At 36.5% G+C, this 17,141-nt stretch overlaps 1 non-coding gene across 1 annotated transcript; it reads right to left on the bottom strand.

Moving 5' to 3' along the window:
* Positions 1-16,891: 16,891 nt before the first annotated feature.
* LOC114316106 (small nucleolar RNA snoR20a) lies at positions 16,892-16,981 on the bottom strand. The gene has a single exon (XR_003648073.2). It is a non-coding gene; the product is annotated as a small nucleolar RNA snoR20a (small nucleolar RNA).
* Positions 16,982-17,141: the final 160 nt, after the last annotated feature.

The following is a 17,141-nucleotide window of genomic DNA, read 5'->3' as shown; positions in this document are numbered from 1 at the left end:
GTTGTTTCTCTATAAGAGGGGAGGCCTCTCTCCCTTCTTGAGGTTCAGAATTTTTGTGCTTGAGATATACATATCATCTATATCTATAATCCTCCATTTCCCTCTTGTTTTGTGCCTTAAAGTGACCATTCTTCACACTTTTGTGCACACAACCTCCTATCCAAACATCATCTTTTGTTGCTGAGGCATCTTGAGGTTGTTTCTGGAGTTTTTGGTTTGGTTTAAGCTCAAAAAAACCTGCTGGAGTTGCAGCTTTGAAGAAGTTCATCAAGGGTGAGTTTTTGAACCTTAAATCCCCCTTTCTTGCTTAAGCTTTTAGCCTATCTTTCATGCTGTTTTGAGCTTAACTTATAACTGATAAAAGTTGTGTTTTTGCATTCTTTTGATCTTTGTGTAAGATCACTTTGGTGTTTGGGATTGTTTACCCCCTCTTAGGCCTTGTTTGGCCTCATTTTTGTGCCATCTTTGTGAGCTTCGGGACCACCTTATATTGGCCTTCTCACGTGGATGGTGTTTTAAGGTCCTAAGAAGGAGAGGGTCATCTCCTCTCCTTATTGTCTTCAATACTTGTCATATTTGCCTCATGTGTGAGCATGTTTATTAAGCTTGTGTTGGCTTATTCTTAGCATATATTTGGGGTTATTTCAGCATGCCTCAGATCTGTTTTGACTTGGTTTAGTCATTCCATGCATACCTTATACACTTGTAGTGTAAATCTTACAAACTAGCTTTGTGTGCCTCATGCTTGAGCATGTCTTTTAGCTTGTTTTTTGAGCCATCTCAGTAGGTTTTTGGTACTGTTTTAACAATCCTCAGATCTATTTTGAGTTGGTTTGGTTGGCTCTTGCATGTTTAATACACTTGTAGTGTAAATCACACACACTAGCTTTGTATGCTTCATGGGGTAGCATGTCATTTTAGCCTATGTTGTGTCCATTTCAGCATGTTCTTGGGCTTATTTTTCCATTTCATACCTCTGTTTAGGGTTGGTTTGGTTGGCCCTTGCATGCTCCATACACTTGCCATGAAATAGCCTAACGTGCATCATGTTGGCACATTTGTTTTTAGCATGCTTTTGGCTTGACTTCAAGAAGACTTTGTTCATGTTTTTCCATGTTTAAGGTCTGATTTTGGTTGTCTTGGTCATCCGTGACTTTCTTTGTATAACTTTGGTTCAAGCTAGCTTGTTTGCTTTGTGCATCGAGTCCACTAGCATGCATTACTGGGTTCATTTCAATGATTTGGCATCATTAGTCATGCTATTTCAGTCCATGTTTCATGGCTGTGCACTTGCATTTGTCACTCAATCAATGCGTTGGAGGGTTCCCCCTTTATGCCTTAATACGAGCCATTGTGTATGCATTCATGCCTTTGCTTGCGAGCCATCATTTCAGTGCTTATTTGGGGCTATTTTTCCATTATATAACTCTGATTTTTGTTGGTTGAGTCATCCCATGCTTGGTCCTAATAGGTGTAGTGTAATCCACCTTATTTGCCTTGTGTGCACAATGCCTCATGCCCCTCATGCTAGCACATTTTGGCTTCCATCCATGCATGTTTTAGTCTCATATTAACATGTACTAGAACTATTTTTGGTTGCCTTAATCACATGCTTCATGTGTTGTATACTTGTAGTGTAAATGCTCTTGCTTGCCTCAAGCTTTGAGCACCATTGCATGCTTTATTTGTGTTGTGTACTTGATTTGGCATCACGTAACATCACATTTCAGAACATATAGACTTGCCATGTTCTCACTTCCATTCATGTTTTGAATGCCTTTGATGGTTATGCATTGTTGCCTAGTTCATGCCTTAGTGTGTATGCTTGCATGCCTAGGACTTTGGGCCCTCATCTTAGCACATTTTGGTTTTTGTTAAAACCTATTTCAACTCTGTCCATGCTTAGTTCATTCATATTTGTCATGCATTGCATGCCTCATATGTAGTCCTCTTTGATAGCTCTCACGCCTTAGGACCCTTGCATGCTCTACTTGCTTTGTTTGAATGATTTGGCATCATTTCTTACTTAATTTCAGTGCACTTAGTGTCTTTACACTTGCACATTTGTCACTCTTTGAGCACTTTTGAGAGTTGTGCTCTTGGGCCTCTTGTATTGGCCAATGCATTGTGCATGCATGCTTTGTATTTTGTGCCTTCATTTCATCCCAATGGTCACTGAGTTGGGCATGGCTGAGGCCTATCTATCTTGGTTTAAGTCCATTGTTGCATTGTGTATGCCATGTCATAATGTGTTGTGCATGTTGTGTTATTGTTTGCATTGAGCATGTCATGATCATATTGCATTGAGTATGCCATATTGTCCATAGCATTGTGTATGCCATATAGTTACATTGCATGTTTGCCATGTTGCTTGCATTGTGTTTGGAATAGGTGTTAGTCCAAACACGGGAAACGAGGGACGTTTCATACTTCAAGTGATGAAACGTGCCTTAATTCTCGGTCGCCGACGCTCTTGATTACCCATGATAGAGTTTTAGGCATTATGTGTTTACTTGTGCATTCGTTTCCATATTGAATTGTGCAACTTTGCCTCTTGGCCATCATGCATTGAAATGCACGATTAGTGGCCCGAGGGTCGAGAACCACACCCCATTGAGTTCATTACATGATAGGGAGGGTGGTTGTGCACACATATACTGCAAATACTTTGCCATGCCCCTTTCTTGCCTTCTGTTGTAGAAAACCAGAAACCAGCATCAAAAATTGGTCGGCCGACCAGATAAAGTAGCTGGCCGACCACTTTTTTCTGGTTTTCACCACAAAAAGTGGTCGGCAGGTGGTCTCCATTGACAAAACTGGTCGGCAGCCCTCCCTCAGATTCCCTTGGTGGACTTTCAGCCTTCTGAAGCTTTTTGCAGTGTTCTGAGACCAGTTGCAAACAGAGGCAAGTTGGGGCATCGTAAGGGATTTCCGAACAAGGCAATTCAAGCATGCATGCGTCCTTTGTCATTCAAAGCAGAGCTAAGACAACCCACATTCATTTAGTTTGTATGCTTATTTAGATTGCTTACTTAGTTAATGTTGTGTAATAATTAGCTGTAGCTTATTATTCATTTCGCTGTGTAATAACTAATTTAATTAGATTAGCTTAGGTTATCTAATTGGTTTTGTATTATTTATTCGGACCCTCCGTCGAGAGGGCAAATTTTGTAATAAGTGTGTGTGTGTGTGCTGCATGTCTTTCAACCCCACGTCTTTCTCCCTTTTATTTACCAGCTTACGATGGTTAGTTTTAGGGCATGTTTCAATTAGCATCCTTATGCTCACATGTTTGCATCCATTCATTTGTCTTGCATGCACCGGGCTTGGCGCATCATACTAACTTCATTGTATTTCAATTCCTATTTGAATACATGTATCAAATTGCATTTCACATGACATTTTAAAATAGCCGAGCCTATCTTAGTTGCATTTTGTATGTGTTGCATTAGGCATTCTTGACATAGCTAGGATCATGTATTGATTTCTAACCTAGCTTTTGTTTTGGCTCGGAGTACTCGGTAAGTGTTTATGCTTTAGCATCCTTGCATGTGTGTGAGTGACTGCCATGATAGCATGCTTGCCATAAGGCTAACTGCTTATGTGATATAACTGCCCGAATGCCTATGGGTGAAGGTTGGATTACTTGAATTGGAACAATTCATTGATTGCGAGTTTTAAGCCCACTTGAGAGTGGCAAATCACCATGTAGCCCATTTGAGGGTGGCAAAATCCGCATTTTAGCCTACTTGCGAGTAGCAAACCGCTTTAAAAAACGAACATGAGATGTTTTGTTCCAACTTAGGCGATCTAGTCTATACTTGTATGTTGTGCACATCACATAGTAATTCTAGGTTAATAACCGGAATAAGAGCACATGTGTTTTCAAAAACAAGATATCATGTTAGTAAAGGCCGATCTTTGATCGGGCGAGCGGGGGTGCTCATTGCATGACCTTCCCCTCTCGTACCCAAGTTCCCGAACCGAAGCAACTTTGGTGATGACGGACACGTGGCCTTAGGCACGAGTCAGGGTTTCCTAAATTTCCCAAAAATAAAATATTTAGGTGGTGACTCTATATCTGGCAAAGCAGTCCATGTTTGACACTTCTTTCTAAAAATCAGTTTTTCAAAACGATTTGCCGGATTTGGACTCTTTGGTGATTTATCAATCTCATATTTCATTTTGCGAGATCAGATTAAGAACTGTAACATTGAGTCCGAACTATAGTGAAGCCCAATGAACAAAACAGGATTTTCCTAGGACGTTCGGGGACGTCTACACACTCACACTCATGCAAGATGGTAAAGCGTAAACACTTACAGTGTACTTCGAGCCAAAACAGGAAACTAGTTAGAAAACCATGCATGATCCTAGCTATGTTAAGATACCTAATGCAACACATGCAACACTTGATAACATGCTTTGAAACACGTATTCAAGAAAGTGTATTGAAATACGATGCAGTTTGAATGATGCGCTGAGCCCGGTGCAAGCAAGACAAATGAATGATGCACATAAGCGAGCATAAGGTATGCTAATCAAAACATGCCTTAAAGCTAACCATCGAAAGTGGATAAGTAAAAGGGAGAAAGAAGTGGGGGTTGGAAGACATGCATACACACACGTACCCTTATTACAACATTTGCTCTCTCGACGGAGGATTCGAATAAATAAACTAACTAGCTACACTAAGTTAAGCTACTAACTAACTAACTAACTTAGCTAATTAATTATTACAAACCAAATTGAATTTGAATAACTAGCTAATCTAAGCTAATTAGAATATTACAAAGATGAATTGAATTAACTAACACATTAACTAATTAATTACAAAATCGGTAAATTAACTAGCTAAGTAAAGCAGTTAAAATGGCCTAATCTAAGCTAATTAGAATATTACAAAGATGAATTGAATTAACTAACACATTAACTAATTAATTACAAAATCGGTAAATTAACTAGCTAAGTAAAGCAGTTAAAATGGCCTAATCTAAGCTAATTAGAATATTACAAAGATGAATTCAATTAACTAACACATTAACTAATTAATTACAAAATCGGTAAATTAACTAGCTAAGTAAAGCAGTTAAAATGGCCTCGAGAGGAGAGAGACATGCGTGCTCGGTTTGCTTCGCCCAAAAATGCACTACTTTGCCATGAGTTGTCTCTGTTTGTACTCACGGTAATTTTAGAACATCATGCACACTTCCAGATTGGATCTGCCTCAAAACAGGAGCATTTTGGAAAATTTTGCTGTAAGTGGCCGGCCGGCCACTTCAACTGGTCGATAGGCTACCTCAACTGGCTGGCCGGCCACTTCAACTGGTCGGCCGGCCATTTCAACTGGTCGGCAGGCTAGTGCAAGTGGCCGGCCGACCACTCCCTTTTCCAGAATCTCAACTTTGCTGCAACAGAGATCAACAAAGGCACAACACTACATTTACAAGGAAATGTATGTGCAACTACTCTCCTTATCATGTCTCATGCTCAAAGGAGCGTAGTACTCGACTCTCCACGAAGCACGCATCTCAATGCATGATGGCCAAAGAGTCAAACTCGCACAATGTTAGTGAATGCACAAACAACACATAAGAGCCTCCACCTCTATCATGCATGATCAAGAGGGTTAGTGACCAAGAAGTGCAAAACGTTTTATCACTTTGAGTATGAAGCATGTCACATTCCTTGTGTTTGGATTAACGTCCGATCCAAACACCATGTAATGCAAACAAGATGCTTATCTTTCAATGCTAAAGTGACATGCACAAGACTCTATCATGTAAGCAAATCATGCATGGCATGTTTAGAAACTAAGGCATCAAAGCTAGTGAAGTGTATTACACATGAGGCATGTACTATCAATCTCAAATGGTCAAACCACATATGGACAGACCTAAGATGCTCCAAAACAATGGCCAATACACAGCAAAACTTAGGCATAAAAAGCAAGGAACGCATGCTCATTTGTTTGCTCGCAAGCAAGGCACAAAGCTTAATTTTCAAACACATTGAAAGAGTGACATATATGAGAGCATGGCAGAGGTACAAGCACTAAAATCATATGCCATATGATGACATATCATGCAAACAACACAGGTATAACATGTTAGGGTCCTTAAGCATTAAAGCTAGTGAAGTACACAACACTAGGGCTATACAATACAATGCTCAATGGACTAAACCAGCTCTAAACAGACCTCATGCATGCCAAGACAGTGGCCAAAATGCTCTGAAATGATAGCATGAAAGGCAAGCAAATGATGTTCATGCATTGACCCATCAACAAGGCATAAGGGCACAACTCTTAAACACAATTAAAGAGTGATAAACATGAGAGTATGGCAAGGCTGTATGCTTTGAAATTATGTGTTTAATGATGCCATATCACATAAACATCACAAATAAGGCATGGTAGAAGGCCCAAAGCATAAGGCTAGTAAAGGGCACTACACAACAGGCATGCAATACACAGCACAAACAACCAAACTAGCTTTGGACAGAGCTCAATTAGGCCAAAATAAAGACCAAAACATGTTGAAAAGGAAGTCCAAAAGCCTAGACAAGCATGCATACGTATTGGCTCACAAACAAGGCATAAGGCACAACTCACAAGAGCTATTAAAGAGTGGAATATGTGAGAGTGTGACTATGCTATATACACTGAAATCGTGTGAGAAATGAGGCTAAGGCATGCAATCACCATAAACAAAGCATGCAAGAGGCTTTGAAACTCAAAGCTAGTCAAGGCCCTTACACTACAACCATACAAGGCAAGCCTCACATGGCCAAGACCACTCAAAACAGAGCTAAGGCATGCTAAAATAATAGGTAAAATATGCTAAGATAGAGCTAACACAAGCTAGGATGAGATGCATAAAGCATGATGCATGTTAGGCCAACAAGTAGGATTGCACTACAAGTGCAAAAACCAAGCAAGAAGTGACTCCACCAACCAAAATCAGAGTTAAAGCATGTTAAATAAAGACCAAAGACATGCTAGAATGAGAGGCATGAAGCATGTTAGGCCAGCAAGTAGGATTGCACTACAAGTGTAAGATGCAAGAAACCAATGACCAAACCAACCAAAAACAGAGTTATGGCAGGTCCAAAAAGTCACAAAAACATGCTTGGACTAAGCCTCAAAAAGGGAGAAACAAATGCTCATGTATTAGGCCACCAATATTAGCAAACAAGAATACAAGGAGAGGGGATCACCCTCTCCTATTTTGGACCACAAGGACAACTTTTTACCACTGAAATTCCTCTGAGTTTCAGTGGTAAAAAGGCCAAGCAAGGGAAGAATCAAAAGCTTAGAGAGTTGGCTCAAGAGGCTAAACAAGCCAAAGAGCAAAAGAGGGGGACCACCCCCCTAGCCACTCAAGGTAGAAACCAACATTTTAAGGCCTTAAAAAATAGAACTTTGAGAGGCTAAAAACAGCCCCAAAGTAGCATGCAAAGGTGGTCAAGCCATTGATCAAAACAAAGCTTAAAAGGGACAAGTGTCTTACCCTTGAAGAACAATGGCAAGACAGCAACTTCAGTAACAATTCTGAGCCAAAACCAAGTCCAAGGCCTCAAAACAAGCTTCAATGGACCTTAGCCTGAAAGTGAAGGTGTTTGTGTGCAAAAGTGTGAAGAAACAACACTTTAAGGCTTAATATAGCACAAATATAGAGAGAGGGACAATTCTAGAGAGAGAGGGAGATTTTTGCTCTGAAAAATCTGAACCCGCAAATAGGGGGGGAGCTCCCCTTATATAGAGGAGGCAAGCAAAAAGCTTGCTCCATCCCTCCATACACGTGTATGGAGGATGAGTTTCAGTGAGCCACAGCTGGCTCAAAAGATCTGAAAATATCTAAAAAGGTGAAAAAGTGGCTACTGGCCAGTTGAGTGACCGGCCGGCCACTTCCCCTAGCTGGCCGACCACTTGAAGTGGCCTACAAGGGAGGAAAGTGGCTGACAAGTGCCAAAAGTGGCCGGCAAGGCCTTCTCCCCCCCCCCCCCTAGGCAAGAGGTAACAAGGTTTGGCCCAAAAACAAAGGCAAAACATAGAGAGTTAAGAGGCTAAAAGACAAGGCACTCAGCCGAGACCCTCAGGCGCTCAAAATAAGCACAAACATGCACAGTCATCGAGTGCACAACCGATGACGTCAAAGTCTTGAAGTCGGTCAAAAATGGGGTGTCTACAGATACTTACCTCAATGTTTGGATGTGATAGGTTCTGAAGAAGTTTTACTTCTTCATCATGCTCTCTAATGTGAGCCTATTAAGAAAATTAAAAACAAAAAACAAAAATGGAAATGCAATTAAGTCAAACAAATAAAATAGTTTTGCCAATCAACCAATCCAAATATATACATAGTTATATAGTACACCACAAAGGCAAACCTTTAAATACAAATTGTAGGAATCCATAACATAAATGTAATAAAGCAATTAAACTTGTGATTTCTCTTCTTAAACCACTATTGACTGTAATTGTAACCTTCATTCAGACGTATACCAATAACAACAAAACAAATGCTATGTGTAACAAATTACTAACCTGCTTGATGGCTATGTATAACAAATGTACAACAAAACAAATGGTATGTATAACAAATTACTAAACAAATACTATGTAAAACAAACTAATAATAAGAACAAAATTATTAACCTGCTTGATGGCTGGAAGCTCTCTATAATCCAGCGAAATGCACTGTAGGGTGTGGCTGCTTCAATAAGAATCTGATTCTCGATTTGCAAATATTGGAGCCAATCGGTGTTATTCTAATTAACGACTGGAATAAAAATTAGAAGTTAGGAATAATTATTGAAAAATGTTTACACAAATGGAGAGATAGAATAAGAAAAAGACCGTGATGGAGGATACCCATTGAATCGTGGCCTCAAAATCGCTTTAAGTGCTTCAGTCGTCCATCAGCACTTTGTGTATCAAGTCTCAATTGTTGCTTCGCAATCACCACAACCCATGGTGAAGACTGTGATGGTTGAGATTTTAGAATAGGCTGTGATGACTACATTGAGGAGAAACTTGAAGTGGTCTCAAATCCACGGTGAAGAGGTGAAAACAATGAGGAAGATGAGAGGAAGGAGCTGAAACAACAACATTAAACCTACAATGGAAACCAAACACCCTGTTACCAACAAATATTGCAAAAAATAAAAAAGAAAACTAATGTTTAGCATCAAACCAAACAAAACTAAAGTATAGTTCAAATCTATCACAATTTTAGCAACGAAACTAACTAATTAATCAACAAAACCAATTAAAGTTTACAGCAACTTTCCCTAGTGTTTCAACAAAACTAACTAATTAAAATATCTGTTTTGGATCTCATTGAACAAATCACTGAATACCCAAACACCGAATACGCACAACCTTACTCTGCTCCATTGCCGCCATCAAAGTCACTGCATCGTATGGCAGAAAACATAATGGTGCTTAAATCGATAGATTAATGGGCTGTTCAAAAAAAAAAAAAGAAGATAGATTAATGTTGACTTTAGAAACTGATTTAATACCAATCTAATACAAATCAGCAAAAGGAAATCAACTAATTAATCAACAAAACTAATTAATTCAGGTTTCCAGTAGCTTTTCCCATGGTTTCAACATCTCCAACATAACTAACTAATTAAAATAACTATTTGGGGTATCCTTGAACAGAGCAAGCAAGACCAAGACACTGAAATAGAGCTAGCAAGGCCAAAACGAATACCCACAACCTTAGTCTGCTCCATTGTCGCAGTCGAAGTCACTACAAAGGTTGATTAATGGCGCTTAAACATAGAGTAGAAAAAATATAAAGAGATACGTTGAAGATAATGGTGCTTAAAGATATAGTAAAAAAAATATATAATGAGATATATTAATGGTGCTTGAACAAAGGTGGTGCGTGAAACCCTTGTTATTGAGTACAAAACCCAATAAGAAAATATTAATTTTGACAAAATACAATCATAATAGATCTTTAAGAAAAACCCAGGAATGACAGTAACCAAAATTTAACTTTCTTTACTTTTTTCACCAGTTTCTCAGCAACAAATAGACAATTAATTCACCACATTGATGAAATTTTGCAAGTTCAAACCCAAACCCAAAGACTAACTATACAAACCATAAAAAAATAAAAAATAAAAATTCAATTGGTTCAGATTGTTGGAGTTTAACACAATTAGATTTTTGCCCTAAAAGGATCTAGAACAGCGTCAAGGCTTCTTTTATTCAACCACAGAAGTTAGCTTCAACCAAAACTAATCTACTTACAAAAAGGTTGAATAGAGAGAGCAAAAGTATTAAGAAGGCAATGTAAAGTGCCAAACACATTTCTTACTCATAATAGTAAACACTCATACCCAACTCATTTTTGTAGAAATAGAATCTAATAAAAAGAAATAATTCTGTGCTGATAATTCTGTCCAAGAATTTTGCTATTCGAAATTCTGTGCTGTAACAAATAAGAAAAAGGAAAAACAAACCCAAATAAAAGAGGAGAAAAAAGTGAGAGGGAGAGAGAGAGAGAGAAGAGGCAAAGATTGATTATCATATCAAAATCCAAAATCCAAAACCCAAATAAAACCCTAGATTTACACACCCTTTTCAAAAAAAAAAAAACCAGTAGAGAGCTGTCTAGATTAGAGAGAGGGGAGGCAAAGATTGAACAATAACAAACCCAATGGAACAATAGCAAAAGGAGGAGTAAAAAAAGGTGAGGATTTAGCCTTTTACCTTGGATCTGTGTATAGAGAGATGAGGAAAACATTGAGCCAGATGATACAAATCACCCCCTCTCAACGGGGTTGTATTCCGTCGGAGGAAATCACCACCAGAGATTACTTAAACTTCTAGTGAGAGAAAGCTTGGTGGAAAGAAGAAGATGTATGGTGGGAAGAGGAAGAGGTGTGAGGGAGAATGGAGTTTCAAATTTTGAAATCAAAATCAGAGAGAAAGAGGAAGAAGACGTCTGTGAGAGAAAGAGGAAGACGTTTTTCAGTGTGGGAACCAAAGCTAAATCTGGACCATTTATTAAATTTAGTAAAATTGATCTAAACCATTGAAATGTTCAAATAGAACAAATAAGAGTAGGATATTTTCAACCCTTAGATTGAATCAATCTGATGGTCTATATTTTGATACACATACAAATGTCCCATCCCCAATTCAAAAACACCCTTCCCTTGTTATATAGATTATACAAATATTTTTCTAACAACTTCCCATTTTAATTTTTCATAATCCGTACCTATAATACAATTGAAGGTATGAAATTAATTGCACAATTACACAATTTTGTTTAATAGTTCATCTCATATTACAAATTTATTGAACATACTATTGCATATTGTTTGCATACAATTGGTGTAATAATGCATTAATATTAATATGTAATATATTTTTATACATCAAGAGTTGTTGAGTCTCGTTTTCTATGTCATGAATATCTTGAATGATGAAAAATATAGCATTAGTCATTAGTATATTTTCATTTATATGTAGAAAATTTGGAATAGTTTTTTTAAGAAAATTTGAATGATATTGTAGTTTAATATTTCAATTGATATAGGAATTTCATAATTATTTTCACAATGTTTATAGATCCATACTTATAAGTGTTTGCAGGGTCACCTTCATAAAACTTTCAAGTTACTTAATTTATTATGTCATCTGTGAGTAATCAGCATATAATAAAAATTAATCGAAACTTTTTATTTGATGTACTTACTTTCTGCATCATTAAGTTGCTGCGATAATATTTGGATATCATTTGATTTTTTTTTTTTTTTTGTAATTTAACTAAAATGTGTGCATGAGATACATTGTTTTTTTTTTAACTTCATAACAAATAGGACAATTACAGTTTCAGCTTGTCTAACTTTACTTGGAGAGCATGTTGCAATAGATATTCTGTAATTTTATAAAGTCTTTGTTTGTTATTGAAAGGGTTTGTTGTGGCACTTGTTTGTATGACATGTATGTATATATGTATTAATCATAAGTTGATAGAAGAACAATATATAATTCCGCAGTTCTTTCCTAATAAATATAACTATATTATTAAAGCGATACATGCTAGAATGATGTCGTAATGGCCAGTAATCCAAGAATACTGAAGGCCAACTTACAAAGATTCACATAAACAGAGTATACATATGGGGCATACATGTGCAGAATCAATAAATTTAAATCTAATTAGTTCATAAGAGTTGTGCATAGATCAAATGTGTAACGCCCTCAAAATAAACCCATAAATCATGCATTCATTACATCCATAAACTTAAGAGAGTAAAACATAATGCCATTCATCAGAGTATTCTTACAAAAGATATTACATGTTGACAACAAAAGTAAATGCCCTATAGGCTTACAACTTTCCAAGTCAACACTTGGGTTCAACAAAAGTAGAGTCCTAACTCTTTACAGAAAATAAACACATGGCTTGATATATATGTAATATACAAAAGAGACAACAAAAAGAACTATCAGCCTCAAGCCTCCCAAGCTACTTTCTTGGAGGTGGCATATCACCTGAACCTAAAAATAATGTTCCACATAGGGTGAGCCAACGCCCAGTAGAGATATGCTAAACATAATATGAATAATAACTAAAACATTAGCATTTGATAAATGTTTAACCAATATAAACCAACATACAGCACTACCCAATTTCATACCAGGTATGTCCATGTTTCATTCCATTTTCCCTTTACTTAACAATTTCGATTTATAAACATGGCTCAGAACCTGGCCAAACAATTCCCATGAGACTACGGCTCATGTTAAAAACCTTTCCAATATCAACAATTTAAATGAAATTATAACTCAAAATAAAACACTTCCGTAATTCACAATAGATACACATATTTGCTGTATCAATGTCATACTAAAACACTTTCATACTTCACAATAGATACACAGATTTGCTGTATCGATGGAGTCCATCCTCTATCTCCTCCCAAATAATATCCGGTTTAGGAGTCCATCCCATATCTCCTTCCAAACCGTGGAGTACATCCCCTATCTCCTCCCACACAAAACAATATATATAAATAATTATCATATACACGATCAATCAATACACAAATTCGATGTATTATTCCAACCGTCATATTCAATGACATATTCAATCGATTAGTTTTAATTCACCTAATCATCATGCAGTGTCTACAACAATCAAGACTATCCTCCACCGATAGCCCAAAGCAATTATTTCTAATCAGATAATAAATGCCTTAACAGATAAATTACTAATTTTTCAAAGGTGGGTGATTAATAAATCCAACTCCACCATTCAATCTCATGATAAGCCAATTTCATTATTTCCAACTCAAATTCATATTTCCATGACTTTCCAAATTAATTATGCAAATTAATTTATATCATAAAATTAGGGCTTTCCTCCCTATTTTCTGAATATTGACCCACAGGCTCAAATATTTACAACAACATCAATAAGGTCATTTTAAGTCCCAAGATACACATATATTGGTCAAAATAGCAAAACCCCTCTTTATTCAAGTTGAAACCCTAACACCCAAAATCACCCAACTTTAACATTAAATCAAAATGACCAAAAGTTTATGTCAAAGATCATAAAAATGAGTAGTTATCCCTACCTCAAAAGATGAGACCAAATGGAGAAGATGATGAATTTCGAAATGCTCCAAAACCCAAGATTTTCGGATGGAAATGTAGCCCAAGCGAAGCTCTACACTTTATACAAAGGGACCAAGGTAGAAGATCACTCAAACTAGATCAAACCCTAGAGAGAAATTGAAGTTTAGAGTGAGGAGCTCTCCAATGGAGGTTTTGAAAAGTTAGAGAGAGAAAGAGTCAAAGAAAAGTGATCCGAAAAGTCACTTTTCGGACTGATATAAAAGTCGCCTCGCTCGAGCGTGGAGCTCCCCGCTCGAGCGTGAAAAGCGCCGCTCGAGCGTCCATTGCACACTTCCAACATACATATTAACATGGTTTATGAGTTGTATAAAAACTAACATAAATTTAATATTACATCTTGATCAAAAGGCTTCTTAAGCCCAAACATACAAGGCAAATGATCTACAAAGCTAAGAAGCATAATCTTCAAGATGATATAAAAACATGAACCAAAGCATCTTCCAAATAAAGATTATGCAACATTGCCTTCTTGTTCATCACCTACATCTATATAAGGGAGAGGGGTGAGCTGAAAACTCAGTGAACGATATAAATAATAAAAGTTTGAATGAATGATATCTAAGTTTTTATCAAAACAATATATATCCACTACTAAAAAAAGTACTTTTTGTGACCGCTACAAGCCATCGCAAATAATAAAAAAACAATCGCAAAAGACCTTTTGCGACGGCCCATGCGACGGCAAATGAGGGTTGCGAATGTGGGGGTGGAAAATACTTTTTGCGACCGCAAAACAGCAGTCACAAACTATTTGCGACCACTTAATCTACTTATGGCGACCAATGTTTTGTCGTCGCAAAAAAAAATTTAAAAATGCCTACAATGTATTAGCGACCATCTTGTTACCGTCGCAAAAAAATTTAAAAAAAGAAAAAGAAAAAAGCCTACAATGGTTTAACAATCTATATTCTCATATATATATATATATATATATTCAACTATCATATATAATAAATGTAAAGTGACATTTGTAAATTCTAATACTCATGTATTATTTTCCATCACTTCCCTCAACCAAATTATCTTTCTTCAAAAAATAAAAAAGGAATGTGCATACAAAATATAAACTTCTATACATGTCACCAACTCCAGCATTTATAAGTTGTGCTCCTAATAATGATGATAATATTGCATTAAAAATTAAGTAAATCAACACAATGTTTCCCATCGAATTTGGCTTGCCCAGCCTATTTCGTCTACCCTATTATTTCAACATCTCCCTCACTAGCACTGGCAGTAGCAATTTCTATTTCTTTCCACATCTCAGAATCGTCCACAAAGGCCATTTTTCTCCCCAGTGGCCTTCATTGTTTGGTTCACTTCCAGCATTGTTGGCCTTTGCTCTGGCACTGAATGAATGCATTTGCATGCAATATTCAAAGATCTCACCATTGAATCCCAACCCGATCAAAGAGTCATCAACTACATCTTGCAAACTAAAAGAGGTACTTATAAGATTGATGATCCATTCAACCAAATTGCTATTAGAATTTGCAAAACCTTCAGCAATGGTTGCCATACGATGCTCCTTCCTTGTAAGAAGCTCAACAAGCACAATTCCAAAGCTTATTCTAGTAACTAACTTCTCCAATTTAGAAATCTGTGAAACAAATTATAGTATCAACTACAAGGGAAAACAAAAAGTAATTGGCTGAATAGTCTGAAAATGAGTCCAGAAAGAAAGAACCGAGACTCTAATTTGGATATGCAAACAATACAAAATATATTAATCCAAGTGTTTGAAATTGAGTCTAGAAGAAGATGCTATCACTCTGTTTATAAAACATATGTTATAGACAAACACTGTTTGTTATAGACAAACATTGTTTGTTACGATAATATGAGGTTATATATTATACCTATTCAAATTATAATTAAGAACATAAGATATAGCAGCTTTGGTATGTTGTAATTGCATTTGCTTTGCTTACACCACTTGAAAATGAGAAAGAGCAAAAACTCTAATAAGAGGGATAACTGAGAGATGTTCAACCTTGGTATCCTCAACTCTATTCATTTCAGTTGGGCGCCATTGGCTTTGTTGAACCACCTCTTGGTTTCTTTTCTTCATCTTGCTACTCATAATCTTCTTTAATAGTGGATCAACGGGAAAATAAAACAAAGTCAAAGCAAAACTACAACAGTAGAAATCGAACAACCAACCACGAAGCCATTTAAGAAGAAAGCATGATCGTAAGCATCAGGAGCCTTGCAGCCCTTCAAAGGACCCCCACAAAGTCCTTTATTATTTGCATAGCTTTTAGCTGTAACCAGCCCCGTAACAGAGTTGCTACCAAAGTCCTATATTGTTTTCTCTCTCAAGAACTGAAATCAAGCAAGTTCAGAGCAAGTTCATCATTTTTGCAAAATAGTCAAAATTCACAAGCCCAAGCATACAATGCAACACTAGCATTATGAGCAAAATACCGCAAGGTTTTCCTTATCTTTTTTCTGGTTTTTAAGCTAGCTAAGGTTATTTAGGAAGAAGATGAGAAGAGAGTGGTGAAGCATGTAGAGCATCTTACCAACATTGACTTCATGCTGCTGTTTTTTGTTTTCAACAGTGTCAAATTCAACACAAGGCTCTAAGTTCTGTATTTATCCGAAAGGAACGTATCAAGAATCATAACAGACAACATAAATAGTTAAGAACCATTAGATTATGAAATAAAAGTAGGCCCACTCATATTCACACAGAATGCGGTAAATACCACAAAAAGGAAATGAAAAAAATTTAAAGTCTCTTTAATGACAACACTACAAATTAGTTTTTAATTTTAAATTTACTTTAACCTTAGGAATATTGAATTCATTTAAAGAACAGTCCAATAAACTAAATAATGACAATTCATCAAATTTTATAAGCAAATATAATATTTTGACAAATATATAATACATTGATAAATCTGAAACAGTATTCAAAAAGTACCAGTATCAATACGTACTGTACCAGTAATAAAAACAATACTATAGCTGGTGCAGTATTCAACACATTGATATAGATACGAAGAAGTGATTTTATTTTGTTTTATTTCATTTTTTTATCACCATAGGTTGGAAATTGTAGCACTAAGATTCAAAAGTTCCTCCTTGTTTCACCATGGATTTTGATGAGAGAACAGAAACATACTTGGAAATAAGAACTCTTTTGAGTTTTACTAGCTAGCTATTTGTTTCACAACTAACATTACAATGCTTAGTCATACTTTGGCCTTAGACCATCCTAGTTCAAGAATTTCAACACCACGACAAATATTAAAAACTTGCATTTCAGTCAATTTACGATTTGTCATCATTGGCTAGCAGTTTCAGATTCAAAACTTGAAAATCTGGGAACAACCTTCCAACATTATTATTATTATTCAATCAACCTTTAAAGATAGAGAGATTTATTCTATTATTATTCAAACAACCTTTAAAGATAGAGAGATTTATTCTATTGTTATTCAATCAACCTTCC

Source organism: Camellia sinensis, chromosome 5 (assembly GCF_055761805.1).
Source record: "Camellia sinensis isolate YWXY chromosome 5, ASM5576180v1, whole genome shotgun sequence".
In the NCBI taxonomy this organism is placed as follows: Eukaryota; Viridiplantae; Streptophyta; class Magnoliopsida; order Ericales; family Theaceae; genus Camellia; species Camellia sinensis.
This window is presented reverse-complemented; position numbering and strand designations above follow the sequence as displayed.